This window comes from Parasteatoda tepidariorum, chromosome 2 (assembly GCF_982258835.1).
Source record: "Parasteatoda tepidariorum strain Cologne lab strain chromosome 2, Ptep-v5.0, whole genome shotgun sequence".
NCBI classification, from domain to species: domain Eukaryota; kingdom Metazoa; phylum Arthropoda; class Arachnida; order Araneae; family Theridiidae; genus Parasteatoda; species Parasteatoda tepidariorum.
Genome location: NC_141756.1, coordinates 24,770,499 through 24,795,504, shown reverse-complemented (window position 1 = coordinate 24,795,504; position 25,006 = coordinate 24,770,499).

The window sequence follows — 25,006 nt, the reverse complement described above, 5'->3', positions numbered from 1 at the left end:
ATATTCGATGGCTCAGGGGATAGAGCGTTTCCCTTCCAATGAGACAAACCGGGTTCGAATCCCAGTCGATACGAATTCCGCATCCGGCTTTCACCGACCACAGTGCTGACGTGAAATATCCTCAGTAGTGAATGGATCATGGGTTAGAGTCCCCTTGTCGTCAGGTTAACCGTGGGATGTTCTGGTGGTCTTCCTCTCCATGTAACGCAAATGCGGGTTAGCTCCATCAAAAATATCTCCACGAGGGCAAATTTCTCCCAATACTTGATTCAGGAGTTCCCTTGTCTTCTGGATTGGGTCCAAAATTACAAGGCTACGGAGTTGAACATTAGTAGGCGTAAAGCCATAAAATAGGGTCGGCTGTTCAACGACGGTTATAAAATAAAATAAGGCCAAAAATGGTCATGTGACTGTAAAATATCGGGTTAATCGGACAATTCTATATAGGGCTAATATTGGAAAATAACTGCCCTTTGAACCCTTATTGAGACAATATTCGTAAATATTGATCCAATGAGAGCCCAAGTTATTTGGCAGCTAGGTATGCTTCGTATAAAAAAAATCCTAGAATTGTCTTTAAAATCAATTAGAGGCATTATATACTTCCGTATGTGTAAGGAAACATAGCCAAACATCCGCATTTGTTACGAAATTCGACCACTATCTTAGCTAAGCATAAAGGACCTAATTAAAAACAATCACAATGTTTTAAGGACAAAAAAAATTGAATCTGTTAAAAACAGGGGATTTTTTTTATCAGAAACTATTCATTTTTATATTTTTGTAGCTTAAACTATGATTAATTACCCGTTGGAAGCAATAAGAGAAGAAATTAGGGGTCAAAATTTGATTTCCTAGATGAAAAGTTATTCGAAGTATTTCGTTTCTAATTTCGCACAATTTACATCACTTGCGTGCTTAAGTATGAGTAAAACTTTAATCTTTTTATTCAACTAAAAATAAATCAAAACACAAATAATTGAAGTATGAATTTCGTACATGCAGTAAGAATTTTAAAACTGGATTTTAAAAAAAATGAGCAAACACAAATAAAATTTTTTATCCTTACCCATTCGAAATATGAAACTTTCTGCGCAATAAATGCGATAAGTTCTATGTATTTATTTACAGACCGGAAAAGAAGATTTCGAAACCTTTCCGTTAGTTGACGAGGCATAACTAACAAGGGGCGCTAGACCTTTATTTAATATTTAAATTCCATATTTGTTAATTCATAGAGAAACTCTCAGTTTGCTCTAAACATAGTTGCTTTCAAACACCCTTATATTATGTAGACAATTTCTTTTATCAACTGGATTCCGACAAAATCAAAATATTTCAATCGTTTGAAATATATACTTAACTACAGAATGTAATTTCTAAAATGTATTTACAGAATTACTAATGATTTCGATTTAAATGACACAACTAAATTATATAAATCCGTAAATTGAATAGATAATTCAGCACCTTAATCATTTAAGAGTTAAGTTCGAACAGAAATGAAATATATTATAAAATAAGTGATAACTAAAAGATAAAAGACATATATTATTTTAATAAACTACATATTACTTTTTTTTAAAGTTTAAAGATAAAAAATAAATTAGGTGTACTTTCAGTTATAAATTGTTTATTCAGAAATTATCGAAGAATTAAGTATTTCAAATTGAATTTGACTTATAAGTCATTGCAGTTGGTTAATCATTCAATTTAAATCTTACTTTTATTTGCATAATTTGTTACTTTGGGTAATCACTTGAAAAAATGTATTAAAATGTATTTTGAAAATTTAAATTATTATTAGAGTAAAATTATTCTCTAAAATGCAATTAAGAGTTATTTACATTCTACGTTTAATTATTGGTACAGTGCACAAAAAAATGGATCACCCTGAATAACTTATAATCTAATGATCTGATTTTCTCATTCTAAGACTGCAATGGCTTAAGAGGGTGATCTCAAATATACTAATTAATAAGTGCAAACGATATTTTAAGTTACGAAATCAGACACATAAGCGTACTTTTTCTAAGTACACATGCCTCATGGCAAAAGCATTTCGTTTTAAAATCAAGGACATCTTTAATAATATAAGTGCGTTAATTCCTCCAAACAATCGCTTTTTTTTTTTTTGCAAATTTTATCAAATTTTTTGCATGATAATTGCATTTCTGTACATAGAAATGCATTTAGTTTACACCCAAACCAAATATGTGGTAATAATACATTAAACTCTTTTGCAATACAGTGTGCAAAATGCAAAATGGAACATTCTGACTAACTACAATTTCTGAGATTTCCCTTACACATTTAATCTTAATGGTCAACTGTTCTCAAATATGCTAATTAATTAGCTCAGACGATGTTTAAAGTTACCGAATAAGACACAAGAACGAACTTTCTCTGAGTAAATAGGCTTTTTCTTGACGGTTTTGGATTCTAGATGCTCAAAATATGAAAGCTTCATGAAAAGATTTGTCCATAAGTTTTTGTGGAATAAAATTTTGAATATACGTTTTTTCTTAAAATGTGCTAAATCGAAAACTCTTCTTCCAATTTAATTTGAATTTGGTATTTTACAATTGAAATTAATATTTGTTGAAATGATATCAAAATTTATATACCTTACAATGCAATTTTTTTATTGTTACACAGTAAAAAATCAAGCAATAAAAAATTTTAATAATTATTAATAATTAATCAAACCAATTATAAAATATTTTTTTTGCATTAAATTATGCTTTGATAAGCAAATTTTATAGTTATGTACGAAATTGTTTCGATTCATTTCAAAATGTCTCGAGATATACGAAAGGAGAAACAGTCTACTGACCAAACTACACAGACCATATTTTGCAGATTGCGGTTAACCTCCCCTTTGTTTTGAGGGCCAAAACTCAGATTCGGTTGGAAAAGAAAGTATGTTTATTCAGAGAAAATACGATTTTGCGTCTGATTTTGTGATTTAAAATATCGTCTACACTTATTAATTAGCATGATCAAGGTGGTCCCTAGAATCATTATGATGGAGAGTTGAAGATGATTAAGATTAATAACGTGGAGATCCATTCATTAGATCAAAAGCTATTCAGGATGTTCCTTTTGTGCCCGGTACGTTTCACAACATATTTAAGGAAAATTGCCATAAGTACTCATTTGTTCAAATGAACCCTACTATTAAGCATAAAAAAACACTGATTGAGAAAATAAACAAAGGGTTTGGATAAGTCTTATTTGCAGTACAAGCACTATGAAAATGCAGCAATCCTGCCCGGATCTTGACCTAATTTAGGCCCAAGAGAAGATGCTTGTCTGCTGTGTTGGGTTACCAGGGATTTTATATCCTGAACACAAAGCTTCTTCTCCTCTTATGTTAATTTTCTTTTAGGTCTTAATTAAGTATCTTTAATTTATTTTTAATCTATAATTTTATTATTTTTATTTTTAATATCTATTAGTGTTTTAGTATTTTAAGTTCGGTTTACATTGATGCATTGTATCATGGATGCTTGATGAAATCAATTAAGTCCCGATTCCCCCCCCCCAAAAAAAAACATGTTATTCTTATACGGACCATGGTGATTCAGAGGATAGAATGTTTGCCTTCCAAAAATATGACCCAGGTTCATATCCCAGCAACAACAGCGCCAGGGCATGACTTATGCCTCACAAAAGGCATCTATAGGGAATATGGTCGCGGCTGGAGATACAAGTTACAATCAATATTTTTTTCCATTCGCCCTACGTGAGGCATTCATCCATTTGCATTAACCCTAACAAGAATCTCCTTCGAACCCCATCGCTGTTTGTTCGATAAAAACTCTGTTCATGGCTAAAATCCAACCATAGTGCTGTCATAAAGTATTCTCGATAGACGGTTTATGGATAGGCTAACCGTGGTAGGTATTGGTGATTTTATTCTCCATGTAACGTAAGTGAGTGATAATTTCATCAAAAGTTCTACGAAGGCTAGTTCGTCCAGGAATTCCATTCTCCTCTAGATCAGATTTAAAACTGCTAGGCTACGGAGTTACAAATTGATAATCGTAATACCAAAAATTAGTTGTCTATTTTAATACCAGTTGTAAAATAAAATAATATCCTTATGCGAATATAATGCAGAAAGCTAACAAAGATATAATAGTTCTTAGTATGTGGTTCACAAAACTATATCTGAAAATATTTTAAAAAAAATTATGACTGAAGTTTACATTTATTTTAAATGACTTAGAAAACAAAAATACATTTTTTCATTACTTTAAACTTTAAAAAGAAAAAGTATGAAAACATTTTAAATAAGTTTAAAAAGTGATAAACATATAGTAAAATTGCAAGGATGCCATCTTAATTATATTTCAAATAGAACTATTTTTTAAAAAAAAATACTATGACTGTATTTTTTTACGCTCGAATTCCTTTTGCATACTTCAAAAACATTTTCCAACATTTATAATTACAATATAATTGAAAAAAAGGATTTTTACTTTATGTTTACTTGTTTTTTCGAAATTTCAAAATCTAGCAAATTAGTTTGGAAACAGCGAAAAAAACTGAATAAATTTGAATTGAAAAAATTAAAATAGTTTTCGGAACATTCGTTCGTAATAACTCTTTATACCTTCTCTCTTATTCCCTAAAAAAAGACATTGTGTAAAAAAAATGAACAATACTCTTTGATGCATAATAAATAGTTTCGTTTTTCAAGTCAATCTTCGACCTTAAAATATTCACCATTATTCAAATTTTGAAAAACTTTATTTCACGCTTCAAAAAGTATCACATTTTTTTCGCCTTCATATAGAGTAAAAAGTCCATCCTTATTTAGAAAATCATGCAAGCAAAGAATGTTTTCGTTAAAATTATGTTAGAATATTACTAGAAAATAATTTATGTTTGTAAAATTCATGGGATGGTATAAAGTGTTTGCCAAAATTGCATAATAATTTGCAACTTTTTTAACCTATGATATTTCTAAGTTATCATTTGCATAAAAATATTAATCTTTCTCATTTGAGGAAAACTTTACTGGAAAATTTAGATGCTTTTTTCTTACATTTTGTACTTTTTGCAAGAAGTTAGTTAAACTTATTTACGGGAAAAATCTAATGGAAACTATTCAATTTTTTTACAGAACCTTCAAGATAAACTAAAAATGTAACTATATTTTAAGAGGTTAAATAACTGTGAAGATTTTCAAAAAAAAAGCTTTTTTTTCTATATCAAAAGAAAGAGTTTGTTTGCGATCTGTCTTTTAATTCTAGAATGTTCAGTGCAAAGGTCATGAAACTTGGAAATTGGATGAACGAATTATTTTAGCACTATTTCCAAAAGGTGTTCAAAAGTTTTAAATTGTTTCTTCGGGAGGGACATGCGAAAAGCATATTTTTCTCATAGAAATACCATTATGCATTGTTGCAGTTTAAGCAGCAGACAAATGTTTTAAGGATTTAATAGATAGCAGTAACGATGACTAGCTTAATATTCTGTTAAATCAAAAATGGTTTTGCTTTAACTTATTTTTTTTTGTCCTTAAGGATCAAGTAAGTTTATAGTTGGGAGACAGGGAAGGAGTGACGTAAAAGCCCAAAGTATTTAAAAAATTATCTGAAATATGTCGTGTTTGTTTCGTTCAAAGTTACGCTTTTAAAATGTGCTTTTATCAACTCAAGTTAGACTTGAAGCCAATTCTAATTTTAAAAAAAAGAAGAAAAAAAAGTAAACGTTATACAAAGCGCCGATAAGTTGCAAACAATACTTGATTGTGGTAAATCATGATTATCCTGACTTAGCCCTTTTTAACAGCATCATTTCCATTATAGAATGATGATATAAATACAGTTAGTCATTTTTTTTAAGAAAATTGAAATTTTAAAAAACATGTTTGTTTATAGATTACTGTAAAGTTACTGGGAAGGGTTATAAAAAATTATTTTAAACTTATATTTGCGTTTGTATGTAAATCTTTAAGTACTGTTCATGATTACATAGAGTTTAACTAATATCTATTCTTTGATTATTTGAGATTTCTTTTTCTCCTTATGAAAAACGGATATTTAGTTGGTTAAGAAATATAATATTTGTTCTAAGCAGATAGAAATTATCGAAATTACCGGCTTAGACAGGAAAAAAGTTCAAGGGAAATTATCATACTGTATTTTAAGAACATTTCTGACAAGAAAAAAATAATACAACCAAAATATACGGCATTTAAGCAATTCATTTGGTTAAGGTTTTCCACTGTCATGGTAAAAGTTTACTAGAAATTCTGGTTTTAAAAATTATAGTTCTTGTTATTTTTATGTCTTGTTATATCTTGTTCATATTTAGTTAAGTCTTGTTCATATTTAGATGAAATGAAAAATTGGAAGGAAAATTGAACTGAATAAAAATTTTCATGATGGTCATCATGATGGTATTAAAAAGCATATTCAAATATAAAATTACAAAGAAAAGTTCAATCATCGTTGAAAACATTGATCTGAATTTGAATTGAATAGGTCTTAAATCTGAAATTTTTATCTCATCTTATGATTTGTTTAATAATGCAAAGTAAGGAAATTACAAACAAGTTTAGTGACAAGAGCAAAAACACAAACTAATATAAAGCTGAAAACTTTTTTAAAAAAATTTTGAACCACGACAGATAACTAAAAGCCATCAGAAAAATTTTAACGCTTAGTTAAAAGAGAGAAAAAAAATCAGAAAGTTTGTTACATCAAAAAGTGACAACAGATGCTATTGTCCTCATGTAGAGAAGTACGTCAGAAAAAATTATCATTGTTCTGTTAATTGCAGACTAAAGATCAATACTAGCATTTTTTTTAAATCAAACATAATACGGAAAGTCAGTTTAGTTTCTTCTCTTACTTTTTCTTGTGCAGGATGTTCAATAATCACTACTCTTGATATATATTTTTAATGAAATTTATGTTTAAGTTGGGAAGAAACTAAACTAAATTCAAAAAAAAATTATAGAGGAGTTAAAAACTAACTGAATAAAAACCAGTTTGATCTATATATGGAGGCATTTCTAATGATTTTTTTTAGATTCTTCTCAATTTTCTCGAGCAATAGCAAACAGGTTTTAATGCTTTCTGTCTTTTTTCCCTCTCTTTTGTTCAGCTAGTTTTCGACATATTTTTTTTTTCTTAGCTTGAATATCTGTTTGTGCCACACTAATGTGAACCCTTTTTTGACTTAACTTCATTTCTGACAAGGACTCTGTAATATATATTAAGGGAAGTTGTCAGGGAGCACCAAATATTTAATAATCGTTTTAGATCTGATCTTTGATAATCGATATTATTTGCTTCATCTAGTGTTAGGAAAAAGAATAGTGCCCGCAAATTTATATTAGGATGAAGAGTATTTATTTTCTCGTAATTCTTTAAGCCATCATATAAGTTGAATCTAAACTTTTTACTATGCATTTCAGATTATAAAGATTTCGTGGAAATAGCAAATATTTAATGCATTTTTGTTTCTCAAAAATGTTGATTAACCTTATAAGCGTTAGTGCCGACTTTTTCCGAACAAATTGCAAACTTTCCTACATCAAGAAACTGATTTCTTCTATGGAGGTGAAGGCCACGATTGAGAAATTTCAGCACAATTTTATACAGGCTCAGCTCCTAGAGTACGCTTGAATCTATTTTAACTTTTTCTTACTTTTGTTTAAGGGTGCAAAAGTCCTATTTTAAGTAATATAGTTAACATAGAAAAATCCGTGAATCAACTATTGAAATCCATTTAAGGCTTAAAAATCCCTTTTTAGTCAAACTCTCAACAATTGAAGGAGATTTAAAAAAGCCAGCCATTCATCAACTCTAAGATGAAAAAAAAATGATTTTAGAAGGAAAAGAATTCAAAATAATCCTAAGCCAACAAAACTGAAAGCCTAGTTACAGGAATTTTTCTCAGCACTACAGTCGGTTAACGAAGCAGAAAAGACTCGCCAGTCTCTTCCGCCAACTTGCCTAAACCTCTAATCCAGTACGAATCTTTCAATAATCTATCATAACGTGTTCATGCCTCCTTGGCTGTGATTTATGGCGAGTTAAATAAAGTTGGCGAGAGAACGAAATCCAGAAAACTCCTCCAGGAGACGAGGCGATGATTAATTCGATTTGTCTCCCTGAGAAAAATCTCTTTGGTTGCTTCCGACGTATTTCGATGTAATCTCATTAAGTTAAAGCCAACCTCCTAATGAAGTACTTGCCGCCATTTTGAGAATGATGTCATGCGATGATGGTTATGAACTGTTCTAAGGACCCCTTTTAAATTCTTGTTCGACAGAATAATTTATGGTGACGTCTGTTAAGATGACTGCCTTTTGATCTTCAGAAGTTATGGCTATATATTAAAAAAATCATGGCCAATTCCATTCTACGCATTCCAATTCTAAGTCAAAAGCATTCCAATTTACTCAATAAATATTTAGAGTTTAATTTTTTTAAAAGAAAACAGACGGAATAACGCTGGAAGTTTTCTGTCAATTTCTAAGATAAAACAAGGGAATATAAACAGAAAAGCTAAATTAGCATTGATGATACTGTAAAAGCTCGAAGTATGCTAGGTCAATTCTAGTTTTTACCGATAGCAGCTTGGGACTTATTGAAGTTACTAGAGTTTGATGTTTATGTGACCTGAATAAATTTGAGTTTCGTTGATGTCCGCTACATTCGAGTTCACCAATTATGGCGTGTCTATAACAAAATTAAGAACTGAACCCCGGATTGCCTCACCCTAAAACAAGGCGTTATATTTCACAAATAAAATTGACGATTATGTGTTTTCGAAATATAATCCATATTTATTTGAATTTCAGGGAGTAAAAACAGTATTACGGCTTAAAACTATGAAATTCTTTCTATAGTGAGATTTAGGTTACAGTTTTCATTTTATAAATACTTGGTTATACAAATATAATATCCTATAATGCAGACATAAATATTATTAAAATAAGAACAACTTTCTTTTTTGACAATCAGACATTGGCATATTTTTTTCGAAAAAAAGAACAAATATGATAAAATCTAGTATTATTCATTTTTTAATAATTATGAAATAAAGAGTAACAAAACACTTTAAAAAAAGCATTACATAAAAGAATTTGTTAAAGTTTTGTCAAATTAACTTAAAGAAATAAAATTAAAAATATTGAAGCACAAGTTTTTTTTAAAGTTTTATTATTTGTAGGAGATTAACTATAAAATCGGAATAATAATGTATTAGCTAAATATTCCAAATACTGTATTTTAATAACTATTCTACTATTCATAGAAATCTGATATCCAGAATAGTGAAGGGATCATTAAAGAATGTGATGCCACCAACTCTCCAAAACTATCGATTAACGAACGCGGAGAACAATTTAGCTCATACAGACAGCAAAACCAAATCTTCAAAGAATGTATTTTAATGTATCATGCTCCAACTCAGCAAGCCTCAAATCCAAAACAAAATCGATTACATCGATAAAATGGTATCGAGTTTAGAACTCCTTTTTAATACTTCCCGATAGTGAAAAGAAAGAAGAAATAGAAGAAAATCCAAATCTAGATTGGAGAAACCGAATTACACCCCAAAAAGATTTAATGTGCATGGGAATCAGATACCATTTGCAAGAACCAGATACACGAAAAAGGAAGGCTTCAAAAAGTCATTAAAACATGAGATACTTCCTATGCCTTAAGATTTTACCGATGCAAAAGCCATTAGAAAATTTAAGCACAACCTTCCTAAATTTCTTGATATTTGAAGAAACCTTTTCTCCACCGAGGATACTAGAAAATATGCAGATTAAGCTTTATATGATGAACGGACAGAAAAAAAATGGCGGAGAAGAATCAAATTAGAAGTTTCTGAAAGAAAAAGTTCAACGAATTTGAGAACTCAGCAGAATATAGCGGATTTTTTTTTATTGTTCTAGAAAAGAATAGGATTCGAAACAATAGAAGTTAGGAACCATATTTTTAAAGCTAAGTCAGCTTGTTTTTTGATATATCTTTCGTTGGATTTAGGATTTTTTTTTTGTTCTTTAGTTCCTAAAGCCCAAGAGACGAGGCCTCAGATGCAAAGTTTTGTTTCGTTTTAAGAAAAAAAACTTTATTGTGTCATGAAACTCAGAACATGGCTATTGTTTTTCTTTCAAGTGAAAAGCGAAAAGCTTTACTGACCTCTGATTTATATTTCAACAGAACTCATGAACAAGCCAACTCAAATATTTCCGGAGAAGTATTTATTCGACAAAAATATATATTAATATAAACAGCAAAGTAAATTTAGTAAATGGTGACTAGAGCTGTGCTTTATTCAATTAATTTAAGGAAAAAATTAATTTCAGTTTAAATTCAAATGTTAGTTTCGATTTCACTACAATATTCTATTAAATTTTACTTAATCGAGCGAAAAACGTCGTATGCTAGTTTCAACTACTTTTCGGCCAATTAGGGTTCTGAAATGTTTGCACAGTTTCGTATATCTGGACACGATACAGCATTTTATAATTGTTTATAATTAAAAACTAAACTACTCCAAATTCCATTAACAGGCTTTTGTTTCATACATAGCCTTCAATATACGTAAGTAAAATATACGTAAGTTTTCTGCTCTGCACAATAAACTAAATGTTCTTTTTAAATAAATAATTGATCTGTGAATGCAAAAAAAAATATCTATTATTTCTTCGCGTGTATGTATTTAATAATTTCGAATCGCTGTCTAAAATTTCTTATTTACGTTTTAAATTTCATTGAAAATCAGCGAAAACGGATGTTTTATTTTATGTAAGTAACATCGTTCATGAATATTTTACTCATAAAAATTATTCTTCGAATAAAAATGACACATGCACTTACAAAAAATGTAAGCAAAAACACAAAAGCATAACTAAGTTAGCACTAATTGAATATATCCCAGTCTTAATTTCCATAACTAGAAAAATCATGTTCTCTCAGCCAAAAGCTTCAAAATTAATTAAATTTATTCAGCCTAAGCTGATAAAATATAGATTCATTCTCTCTGCTTTTTAAGTCATTTTTACGGCACTATTCCATTTCTATTATACGCTTCAGCGACCACTTTTTACATTTTTTTTTATTTAGCTTTTACTAAACACTCCACATAAGGGCATTTACCGTTTTTTCCACCCTTAATAAGATTTTTCATTCTCCATTGCGCTTTTAAAAACAATACACTGTTTCAACCGCGATTAATTCAATTTGGGAGTCGCATTTTGTTCAAAGCTGCAACGAGACAAGCCTAAAAAAATACCAGTTTATGTAATTTAGCTTTTGTAACTCTTTTGGTAACCTAATAGATGACCGCAAAACCAAGGTATTCGGCCACATTGACTGAATTGCTTTGTTTTTCTGAGTAGTGTTATGAATCCAACTTGCGATGATAATTTAATAAAATTAATTTGTTTAGCTTCATGTCATTATAATTTGGCAAACTCCCTTGTGTAAAGCATACATGTATCTTTTGTCAGCTTATTTGCTCTTATGCCAAATAGCTTTATAAGGCTCAAAGATCAGTAAATTAGGCTGAAATTAGTGTTCAGGTAAGATGGGATAATAAAATACAAGGGAAATTTTATGAAATATATATATATATATATCATTGTGTGTTAGTTATTTTATTAGCATTTATTAGAATGTAAAGTAAAAATTTAAATATATTACTGTGTAGTAAAAAGTAAAGCGTAAAGTATAAAGATAATGAAGATAATGTGTAACTTAATATAAATTAAAATGAAGCATTAAATAAACGTCAAAATATAAAGTAAAGGATAAACTAAACTAAATTGAAAAATAAGGTGAAGTGCAAAGTATAAGGTAAAATAAAATGTACAATAAAATGAAGCACATAGCGTAAAGCTTAAAGCTAAGTGAAGTATTAAATTTTTAAAAAAATATCGTATCGTATGAAGTTTAATGATGTGTAAGATAGAATGAAGCGTAACATATAAAGTAAAGTGTAAAATGAAGTATATTGTTAAGTATAAAGGGAAGTACAGAGTGGGGAATATAAAAAATAAGGCGTAATTTATGCAGTAAAGTTAGAGCGAAGTGAGAAATGTATAAAATAAAAACTAAACAAAGGTGAAACGCTATGCGTAAAATAAAGTGAAGTATAAATTAAAGAGTAGCGTAAAATATAATGTAATGTGTAAAGTAAATAATGTAAAGTAATGCATGAAGTAAATTTAAGCAACTTTTTAAGTAACGTTTAAGAATAAACTGAAGTAAATTGTGGAACATTGAGTGAAGTGTATGTGAAGTATAAAGCAAAATTTTAAAATGTAAAGCATAAAGCAAAATTTATAGCGAGTATAAAAATAAAGTTTAAAAAAAAATCGTTATTGTTTTGATCGAAACAACTTGACAGTGTTAAAATAATTGTTTAAGTGCAATCACGTCCATCAACATCAATGCTAAACGTAAGCACGAAGCCTAATCTTGGGGATGAGTAAGCGAATTTGGCGGGCTTTACTTCGACCATTTAGGCTGCTTCGTAACCTATTGTTAACTGTGTTAACAAGTAAGATTACTTTTCATTTATTATTTCGCATTGTGTCATACATTTTATATTCCTTAGTTTAAATACTTTTTTTCAAGTTCAGTTGATTATTTTTAAATCCAAATAATTGTTGCTATATTACTCATTACCACTATTACTATATTACTACTACTATTGTACTATGTTACCACGATATTATACCATATTACCACTATTTACTTACTAATAATTATTGCAATAAAAATATAAACAAAAAGTTCTTACTTAAAATTAAAATATTCAAATAGTGTAAGCAAAATTATGGTATTTGTACTTAATGCATAATCTCGCGATGTTTGAAATTGAATGTGACCATAAAATATCCGATAAAAAGAAGAGTCAGAAAAGAATATTTCGTAAAATTTAGAAATTATTAAAAATATTTGAAATTATTTACTAATATTAAATTCTTACAATTCATACAAAGTTTTGATTTTAATTAAAAAAAAAGCAAATTTTTTATTTTTTCGTTTTTTTTTAATTTAAAATTCTTAAAGGCAAATTCAAATGTCTATCTCCTCCTTCACCTCTTTTTTTAAATTCTGTTTCAATTTTTTACCCAATTATTTTAATCATTATCAAGAACATTGGCGCAATGTGTATTTTTCGTTTTCTAATCAAACTCATAACTTCACAAATAGTTAAAATGATTTTTAAAAAAAACTTATTACAATAAGGGTTGTTTTTTTTTAAAGAAAACAAGTGCTTTCAGTTTTGAGATACTAACAAGAGTAAATAATGCAATGAGAAAAAAACCTGTCAACACATTTAAAATAGCGAGAACAATTAAAATTTCAGAAAATATTTACCATTATATAATGATTATATAAAGAAGTAAAAGTTTTCGATAATTTATACAAATCATAACAAATCAGAAAAATTAAACTTGATTAGATATTTGATTTAAGTGTAAAAACGTTTGTTTACACCTTTATCACGTTATTCGTGAGAGGTTTTGAAAGAACTCAATTAATGTAGTTGCTATTTATGTAGATTTTATACTTTCTTTTTCCGTTTAGTAAAGAAACTCGATAATATATAAAAAATGTTCTTCCATTGGTAAGTATTAAAATTACATTTTATTAGAGCCTGTGGATACATCTATATGTTAACATGGATTTCCCCACCTATTATAAAAGTATTAAAAAGATTTAGTTGCTTGCTTAGAATAAGAAATATTTTCTTGTTCCTTCATCTGGAACTAAATCATCAAGACGATGTTCCAAACATGCGTAGAAATCGAATAAATAAGCGTAAAGTTAAATTATAATTGAAAAAAATCAGCTGAAAATTCTTTTACTATTCACATGTTTTCTATTTCAGGTATTGAGTAATTGAAGGGGAAGGATAATCATGGCAACTTTAAAAGAAAAGATAAGAAACGTGTTTGTAAAATCTTATATTCCAAGTTTTGCTGAAATAGCAGAGACATCATCACAGAGAAGAAAGTTTCTCACACTTGTCATATTTATGTCATGTTTGTTTGGCTTCCTATATCAATTGTACGAGTTTTCGATGCTTTATCTGACTTATGCTACTGAGCAGAAAGAATTCTCTTCAAATCCAAGTTATGTGGAATTGCCTGCGATCTCATTTTGCAACAAGAATTCGTAAGTATATAAACATTTCTTAACCAATTGTAATTGTATCATCTATATACAACGATAACTTCAAATTTGCTAACAATTAATTTATCGCTGAAATTCAAAACACATTATTTGCATAAACAAGTATTTGCATAACTGTTAAACAATAATTTTCTAGAATTGTTTTTCGTTCTTAAAGATTTGCTACCGTAAACTAAACATACGTTCTCAGAAAATGAGCTGAACTCAATTAGCTAGACAAGTTAAACAGAGAGATAAATACTCTCCATTTAAAAGGTAATACTATATTGAAAGATCAACACCAGGTGCTGAAAACAGCAATCTAAAGAGACAAAACTGAAGCCTTCATGCAATAATAAACTTAGTTAACATAGTATGTTTCGCAGAAATTGGCTTACTAAATGCAGTGGCGGCAAATTTTTTCTAATTAAAAAGTGTAACAATAAATGTGTACAAATGATTCTTAAAAGGCTTGGAATTTGAAATACTAGCTATTAACGTGAATTGGAACAACAAAAAATTAACGTTTATAACGTTTTCTGGCAATAGCAGACTTTCCTCAAACACCGTGATCCAAATTTTTGCGAAGATCTCTACAATCTTGGGTGATTACAATGCAAGCCATCCCTCTGTTGATTGCTCAATCGCTAATCGTATAAGTAATGACCTCTCAAACTTTATAGATAAAAATTTTTCTTCATACTGAACGTTGGGATTCAATTCATTGCTCTTACAGTTAACACAGCAGTGAAGCTCTATATCTTACTTTTGCCTGTTCATATAGTTTCTCAAGCTGTAAGTGAACTGTTCTATACTCGATTAGGAGTGACTACACGCCATTCCTCATTGAGCTTAAACGCTCTTACGAAACTCCTACCAACAAAAGTGTGTTTCGGAATTTCAAAATGCAAACTTAGAGGCTTAGAAAAAAAAATCTTAGGACAGTTTCGGAATAAATTTTTTTCTTCTGATGATCTTTATAGTAAATGGCTACATTTTAGGGAATCCGAAATAAGACTGTTTATTGCCAAATAGACCACTCCCAAAGGAAATATGAAAAACTTAATCCTGATTTTATCTACTAAGACACTTCTGTCTCTCATGCAAAAGGGAAACCTGTCAATCTCTCTTTCTCTCGATGCCTTAAACCTGTCTAATGCAAATATTAAACAATCCTATAGACTCAATACAGAAGAGAGCCATGGAATAATTTATAAATAAATCTTGTTTCTCGTTTTCTCGCTACTAAGTTTTTGAATATGGTAAGGAATATTGATGAAATGCAAGCCCAGAATGAAAGGACCTATACATTTAAACACCTCGATGGAATGTACAGCGACATTGAAGTTACGAATATGCTGGGTAGACATTGTTAAAAGGAGGACAATTTTTTTTTTAACTAGGTAGACATAATTGCAAAATTGGCTCGAAATTTTATTCACATATGTCGCTGAACAAACTGAAAATACTGTTTTTAAAAAGGATTTCCCAATGGAAAAACAGGAAATCGCTTTCCGTGACATGGGTGTTTGCAAATTACCCGATTTAAATTTAATCCACTGCCAGATGTTAAATAAAAGGAGTCATTTGAGCAACAGCAAGGAAAAAAATCTAGATATAATCTATAAGATCAAAAAAATGTCTTTCTTCTTTTATTTTTGGACTGGAAGAATATTTTAAGGAGCGTCCATAACTTTTTTTTTCAAAATTATAAAGAAATAAAATTCGATAATATGCTGTTTTGTATCAGAAATGTAAAAACTGTACATTTGTCTGCTTTTAGAAGTTTTTTTTTGAAAAATTTAGATTTGCTACAGTTAAAACTGATGGAATCCTAATTGGAAGCTGCAAAAAAATTATAGCGCAAATAGAAAAAAAAGAAGATATTTATGAAATATCTACAGACATGCAAATGTAAACTATTTAAATATCTTTCAAGGACTGCTGATTACAGACTGCTTGTTTCTTTAAACAAATTCTGTTTAATTGACGGGCTTTAGCTAACATGCATCGAAATATTTTGCCGACAGGACCGATTTTAAAACAGCAGTTTATTTATAAAAATTAGATAAAGATTAAAAAGCATACTTCGAATTTTTCGTCCCCATCTCCAACCCAATTTACTTCGATCAGGAGAAGACTATCCATTTGAGTTTTCTATGCGAGTCTTTAAAAATAAATTATAGGTATATTTTTTTTTATTTCCAATAGCAGGCCAATTTAAAGGAACAAAAAGGATAAAATAACAAGAAAAACAAGGCAAAAAGAGATAAATAGAATTGAATGCATAGTGACATGCTTAGCCTATACGGGCCCTAGCCTCCCAGTAGCGTCCACACACAGTAGTGGAGATGAGCGCAGAACAAACGGAAATATGGGGCAAGTCCATGTCCTCTCCAAGGCGACAGAGCTTGCATTTGGGACAGTCAAAAATGCTTATACTAAAAAGGTGTTTGGCCAGACAGTCATGGCCCGTTACAAGTCTAAAGAGAGAGACTGCCTTAATCCAGGGCTGGTTTGGGACAGTTAAAATATGGTTGAACCAGGTTTTGTGTATATTGCTTTTACGGAAATTCTCTGAGAGCATGTTCCGGAATTGGTTTCGGACCAGCAATTGAAATGAGTGCAGAGAGATGGAGCAACGAGATGCTTGTGCTATAGTTGTTCCTTTCTTGGCCAAGAAATCAGCTTTTTCATTACCCCAAATCCCGCAATGTCCCGGGATCCATTGGAGGACGATTTGCTTGCCTTTGAGTGTCAGGTCTTTCAGACAATCAATGCATTTCTGAATGGAGATGGATTGGGGAATCAGTGGAGAGTTAATATCAAGAAGTGCTGCTTTAGAGTCAGATAAGATGGCGGCGTATATTATACGTATATAAACTTTATGATAAATAATAATTAATCTTAGAAACACAAACTGAGTTATGTCTGTTTCCAGCGCAAAGAAAAATGATTTTTCTTAGTTGTCTTATATATATTTACAAAATAGTTATAATAAAGAATAAAACAGCTTACGGTTTTTAATAAATTAGTTAAATCAGGTTTTGACTTCTAATAATGATTAAATGACTACAATTTTATGATTAATGCATGTCACTGTATTATTAATATAAAATAAAATGCAGCACAGTGGACAAGAAGAAAGTAGATAGAAGAAACGGACAATACTTTGTATTATAACAAGACACCGCATTAGTTGAATGCACAGTGCGCAAAATAAAAAATAAAAAACTGGTCATCCTGAATAATTTTTGATCTAATGATCAGATCTTCATGTTTTAGGACTTAAAGTAAAAGGTTCTAGTGGGTGACCTCAAATATGCAAATTAATTAGTTCAGACGATATTTTGACTTACTAAATCAGACACGTATTTTTAAAATGAAACAGTAAAATTTTTTAAATTAGATTTCTGAGGAAATATTCGACCGATTTCGCTATATTTTGTCTTTTGCCATTTAAAGCTGCAATCTTTAAAATGACTTAAAATATATGCAATGTATATTTATAATTCTTCTTCGATTATTAAATAAAATAATTAAAGAACTAATAAATATTTACTAAGAGTTATATTTTGAAGGGTCTAATTTTTGGATAAACGAATTTTATAATTGTGTGTACGCATTTTTCAATTCGCTTACAAAAGTTCTACTTAGAAATGCAGCGAAATACGCCAAAAGTAAAATTAACATTAAGCGGTTCAAACTTTGCGTTGTTAATAATATTTTCCATATTGCGATGATTGAAAAAAAATATTAAATTGCCTTATAAATGCTAAAATTTATCTTTTTAAGGCTCCGACGCAGTAAAATGTGCACCAGTACTATTTACGATTTCGAAAGAAGTCGTGCATGTAAAAACTTATCTACATGGCAAGAATGCGTGAACATATTAAGACCAGTAAGTCTTATTACTTGTATTGTATAAAATAGTGTAATAATTTAAAATAGTGTGTGATCATAAACTAATGACAAGATAAAAAAAAAACACCGCAACTTCTCTTTTAACTCCCTTCTTTAACTCTCCACAAATCTCATCTACCAGCTTCTTTCCTACGAAACAACTTCTCTTTGAACCTTCATGAAAAAGCAATAACTAAAATATTGCGCGTATCTTACAAAAATAGAGTTTCTATAGCCTCGCCTAATTTTCCAGGTATTGTGTTCATTTTACTTAAAGTATATTTTAAAATACGCTACAAGAATCTTTTAAAATATTTTTAAGGAAAAAAGAGGACAAATCGTAATTTTGTTATGTGATAAAATTCTTCACGTCTTTTTTCAAAAACCAGAGAATTTTATCTGTTTTCTTTAAAAAGTTTATAAGACATTTTTGTTACACATTTTAAGAATTACGAGTTACACACTTTAAAATGAAAATAAATTCGGAAAAATTAGAGGAGTGGGGATAAAATTGATTTTAATAAATTCCTTGAAATATTTCATATAGTACTTTTTCGTACATAAAAAACTCAATTATAAAAAATATGCAAAATTTATAAAAAACTACTTTTGCGTATTAAAGTTTTTTTTAAAAATTTTTTCAATTTTTTTATTTCAATATTTTAAAATTTTGTAATGGAAGCTAACTGAAATTAAATAAATGTAAACTATGTACAAAAAGCCAAGTTAAGAAAAATTATACCAATTCATTTCGAAGAAGAATAAATGATTTCTATACTATTATTGATTACATTATAAAAAAATTTTTAATGAGCTTATCCATTCATAGCAAAATATCTCGTACTGTTAAATGAATAAAGAAAAGTCTTAAGTAGCGACTCTTAATTAGAATAAGAATTTAATTTCCATCTCAAATAAGCTTTCTAATTTTCAACTTCAGATTCAAAGGCAAATTTTGTTCGCTTTATAACAGAAATATTACACATGACTAAAGCCCACAAAATCTTCCTAATAAAAATGTAATGCATAAATTCGTTGTTCATACATGCTGCATGGGATTTAAAATACTACCCGCCATTGGCGAACTGTTTGGCCACCTCTAAAATTATCTTTTATGAGTTGTAAACGCTAATGATAACTAAAACAACTGTCACGGCAAATAGTGCAATTCTTCAACCCCTCCGAATTTTCTAACTGTTCAATTCAAACAATATAATTAGTTTTATACAGTATAGTAGTAAATGAGTTAATTTCTATTTAAATTTAATAATTTAATAGAAATATATATGGAATATTTTTCTATTTTAATTGAAGATTAGAAATTGAAACTGTACTGTGCTATATATATATATATATATATATATATATATATATATATATATATATATATATATATATATATATATATATATATATATATATATATATATATATATATATATATATATATATATATATATATATATATTCAGTTTGAACTTTTTTGTAGAATCAAAATATTGGCTTGAGTTGAGCTTTGGACATTTTACAAAAAGTTGAACATAGAAGACCTTACTACTCATTTTTGCCACATTTTGCAGTTTTACTTCCTTAAAAGACGAAACCAACTTCAAGCTTGGGGAAAATTGCATAAAGTTTTAAACGACGATGATCAACAAGAACGTCATGGTCAAAGCTAGTTCAAGAAATTCCATGCTAATAATTTTGATTTGGCAGATTTTGATTCCCTCGATCAGGAAGGATTACCCATATTGATGAGGATAAAATAAATTCAGTCAAACCTTTGCAGATGCACTGAAGATTAGTCAAAATGTGTTCACGTCAATCTAAGAAACTGAGATACAAAAGCAAGCTCGAGATTTGGGTTCCACGTGTACGCAAAGAAATTCAATTAACGACACGAAAACACATCAGAAATGTGCTTCCTGAAATTTGAAGAAAATATTCCTTTTTTTAAAACGAATGATATCTGGTGATGAGAAGTGAACTGTTTACAAAAGTATAATGCACAAAATATTTTTCTTCAGAAGTGATAAACCATCGTTAACAACTTCAAAAGCAAACCTTCAGTAAAAGAAGGTTATCCTCTAAAAATGATAGAATTGAAAGGGTATGGTTTTTAATTGAGCTGCAACAGAGAAAGAATACAATCAATTTGAGAGTGTTCTGTAAAGGCAATTGGACAGTTTGAAGGAAGCTGTCACCCAGAAACGTCCGGTGTTTGTCGTACTTAATGGAGTAGTGTTTCTTTACAACAACAAGAGTCTACGTATATCTTTGGCGGATCGTGAAAATGTATGTCAGTTTTGGTGTGGGATGAGTTGCTCCACCCAGCTTACCCAATTGACATTGCACTTGCTCTTATCTTTTTAAAACCCCTTGCATTGAATGACGTTAAATTCAGATGCGGCTGTAAATCCTCAGCACTTTGTTACATTTTTCAAAAATAAATGGCAGGTCTTTCTCTGAACCAGGAAATGTGATTCTCTCCCGGAAGATGTCAAAAGGCTATTCAACAAAAGGGAACGTATATCATTGATTGAACCTCAACCTTTGTTTATATATATATATATATATATATATATATATATATATATATATATATACACCCTTGTGCAAATTAATTGAAACAAACTCAATAAATTCAGAAAACTAAGAGAAAATGCTATTTTATTTAAATTTATACAAACACGACACTTTATTAACATTCGGACACGATTCGGCATGGATTCCACTAATTTTTTAGAGTCATTTATAATATTTGTGTCCTTGCACCACACATGAATTAACGCCGTGATTAGCTTCTCCATAGTTGTACAGTCCATATTTAATAGGCCATTCTTGCATATGGCCCAGAGATTCTCAATTGGGTTGATATCCGGAGAGTTCCCTGGCCATTCCAATGTCTCAATTTGATTCTCAGACATGAATTTCTCGACAATTTTGGACATATGGCAAGGAGCTAAATCCTGTTGAAAAATCCCTGTTCCATCAGGGTATCGTTTCTTCAACTCTGGAGCAACTTTTTTACCCAAAATAGTAATGTACTGCTCAGAGCGCATCATACCGTCAATAGGCTGCAAAGGTCCAACCCCAATGTAACCGAAACAACCCCAAAACATCTTCTTTAAAAAACACGAAAAAAAAGTTTGTTTCAATTAATTTGCGCAAGGGTGTATATATATATATATATATATATATATATATATATATATATATATATATATATATATATATATATATATATATATATATAATTTTTTTTTTACACAAAATTCTCAACTTTCTTTAAACAGAACTGCACTGAATTAGTAGCAGAAGTGAAAGGAGGAATCTTCACAAAATATATTTGGAACGTGTCTAAATTTGCTTCACACACAGAAAGTATGTTTTATTCCTGTTTTGAAATCACAGGAAGCGAAAGGAAAGCCTGCGAGTAAGTAATGCAGTGTTATCAAATCAATGAATAAACTTTGAAAAACATAGCTCTTTACTTGATAGATTTAGTTGTTTTTCTTTAGTTTATAGGCTGCTACTATTTATAATGCCATCTGTTCAAAAAAAAATTTGATCTCAAAGCGAAATTCTCGATGAAAATCTTAATTCTTTGTAGCGTTAAATTATTTTTCATCCCTCCTTTCAATTTGTTCATCCATTTTTCTTCAATTAATTTTTAAATACCGTTAGATTAATTTAGAGTTCCTGATGTACAATTCTAGTTAGTAAGTTATTACAATATCTTTGAGATTGTCAGAGAGGTGTGGGGTTGCAAAAGAGAAGGAGAGTGGAATGGTTACCACTCTTGGTGACGCTTCTTTCTTATCCCATTTTCTGCCTCCGAGCTGGAATTTTTTAGTTTGTAATGTTAATACTTTTTTAGTATTATGCGTTGTTGAGTTAAAGTTATATTAATATTGAATCTTAAATGAGTGGTATTTTAACTTAAGGAATAAGTTATTGAAAATATTACAAAAAATTAGATAGGTAATTTTTTTTTCTTGCTGTCACTTTAATTTATATATTTTTATCACTTACATGAATAGTTTTGACTAAATACCTGTAGTCAATGCCGGATTCAATCCTATCCCGGTCGTTTCTCGCAGTATATATAAAGATATAAACATCTAAAAGAATTTAAACATCAGCAAAAATATTTTTATTTTATTTTATGACCGCCGTTGAACAGCCGACCCAATTTTTGGGTTTATGACTATTAATGTTCAACGCTGTAGCCTTGTAATTTTGAACCAATCCAGAAGACAAGGAAACTCCTGGATCAGTACCCCAAGAGGTATTAATTTGTTATGTGAACATGGAGACTTTGAGACTCGACAGATTTAACGTGCATCAGTCACCATTTACTACATGGGACAAAAATATTTTACCGTCAACAAAAATTTTCAAACCAGATTAAAACGAGCTAGAGCACTTCATCCTGATATCCAATATTGGCTAACAGAAATTTAACGCCGGTCAAACCCTTATCTGACCACTATTAGATTTATAGTGCTCGCATTATTAAGTGTTCACCTTATGAAATGCTCGCATTATAAAAGTACCTCCGTGGTTGACGACATTGCAAGTTTTAGTACTGAATATTATTGCAAAGTTGAATATTATTTCAAAGTTCATTGATTACTAGTAGAAATTGCAATAATTTTCCTAAAAGTTATAGTGTTTAAATCTCAAATCGAGCTCCTAAAGATGACAAATTAAATAATTATTTCCTGACAATTTTGCCACAAGCAGAATTTACCACCATATTATTGCTACAAAAAAATTACAGTCAATTGAAATTTCGACAACTTTGAATAGCCAGGATGCTTTCATTATAAATTAAGCATTGTGTTGTCATCTCAAGTTTCAATCATTCCCTAGCCGTTACATGAGGATTTTATTTTTACAGTATTATCGAAAAGAATTTATCAAAATTATAATTTACAACGCTTTCCAAACTAGTTAAAGTGTTTAAAAGAGAACTATACAGAATGGTAAAGCTAGTGTTAGAAATTTTTTAACCTCGACAGAAATGTCTTTTGAAAAATGATGTTGCACAAATAAAATTGATTTCGCTTTCATAGTTCACTGCAAAAACTAGCAATTATAGTATAGACAATAATTTTTAGTTTTAACTCTACCAATTATAGTATAAAATTCTCGATATAGTTCAAAGTTAAATGATTTTTGGAGAATCAGCTTGAAAATAATTACATAATAGGACAAAGAATCTGAAAATTAATCATTTGCAAAACCGTTTAATACAACATTTCCACTTTTATTTCATTGGATATCTTGTTACCCAATCCATATTTTTATTTTCAATCTGACCTCAAAATAGCAAACGATGCTATTATTTTATAAAGCATTCATTACGGATACAAGATTTAACTCAATTGCTTTTCAACTTAAAAATAAATAGAGAAAAAACTAGTTTAGAAATTTATAAAAAAGACAGAATAATCACTTAAGAATTCAGTCGTAAAAATACAAGATTAAGACAAACACACAGAGACTACGAGAAAATAATTAAAATCTCAAGTTCCAAAACTATTCAAAAGGAAATAAAAATATTAAATACAATGAATAAAAAAGGAAGAAATAAGTATAATTAATTAAAATTGGTGATTCATCTTTTGATTGATAAGCAGATATATATATATATATATATATATATATATATATATATATATATATATATATATATATATATATATATATATATATATATATATATATATATATATATATATATATATATATATAGCCCGAAGTCTGCCAATTCGCGATCTGGTCGGCCAGATCGCGAATTGACCGAGGATGGCTGGCCAAAGTCCGAAATTGTTCTTGATTTCAGGAATTGGCCGCAAAAATCGTGAATTGGCATGGGAAGATCAGCCAAAGTTGGAAGAAAAAATCATTATATCTGGCAAACCGGGCAAATCAGGGGTTCCCAACCATATGCTCGCGGGCACCATGGCGCCCGTCGATCGGTCTCGGTGCGCCCGCTGCTTGTGCCAAAAGATAAAATATTTGAGTTTTCCATTTCCCCATAAAATGCTATGCAAATACTTACATAAGTACGCTAGCTCAGTAAAGGTAAAATACTTGATATATTTCTAGATTTAATTGAAGAAATAAAAAATTATCTTGCAGCCAAAAATCAAATATTTTTAGATCTAAGAGATCCCCTTTGGCTAACAGATTTGTCTTTCATAACATACATAACGGAAAAATTAAATAATTGAAACTTAGAGCTGAAGGGAATGGACAAACATAGCAAGAATGATAGGAGCTATAAACTCGTTCAGAGCTAAGCTAGTTTTGTGGATATCACATTTGAAAATGAAGTCTCTTGTGCATTTTCCATGCATGATCAATTTGAAAAGCGCTTTCAACAATTTAATATAATCGAGATATTTGATTGCATATTTTGTAAATCCTTTTACCAACCAAATTAACGTGACCGTAATAGCAACACACATTTCAGAATTTCTTCAAGTAAGGCGAGAAGTGGAGATAGAAATTTTGGATTTTCAGAATGACATTATCCTCAAAACTATTGTATCAGATGAGAAATTCTGGAATATAGTTGTCAGAAATGAATTTCATTCTTAAAAAGAGCAGCATATAAAATAAAGTTCGTTTTTTGGTTCCACATACTTGTGTGAATCACTGCTTTCGGCAATAAATATCATAAAATCAAAATATAGATCCCGATTTACAGATGAACACCTTGACGATTGCTTGCGAGCAGGAATTTCACCGTATTCTCCCAATTATGAAGCGCTGGCCAGTGAAATGCAATGCCAAAGATCACATTGACTGTATTTTATATATTTTATAAATAATTTTTATACTTCGTATGGTTTGAAAAAGCAATTTAGTAATAATTTATTTTACACAAGAATATTAATACCAATTATATCCCTAAG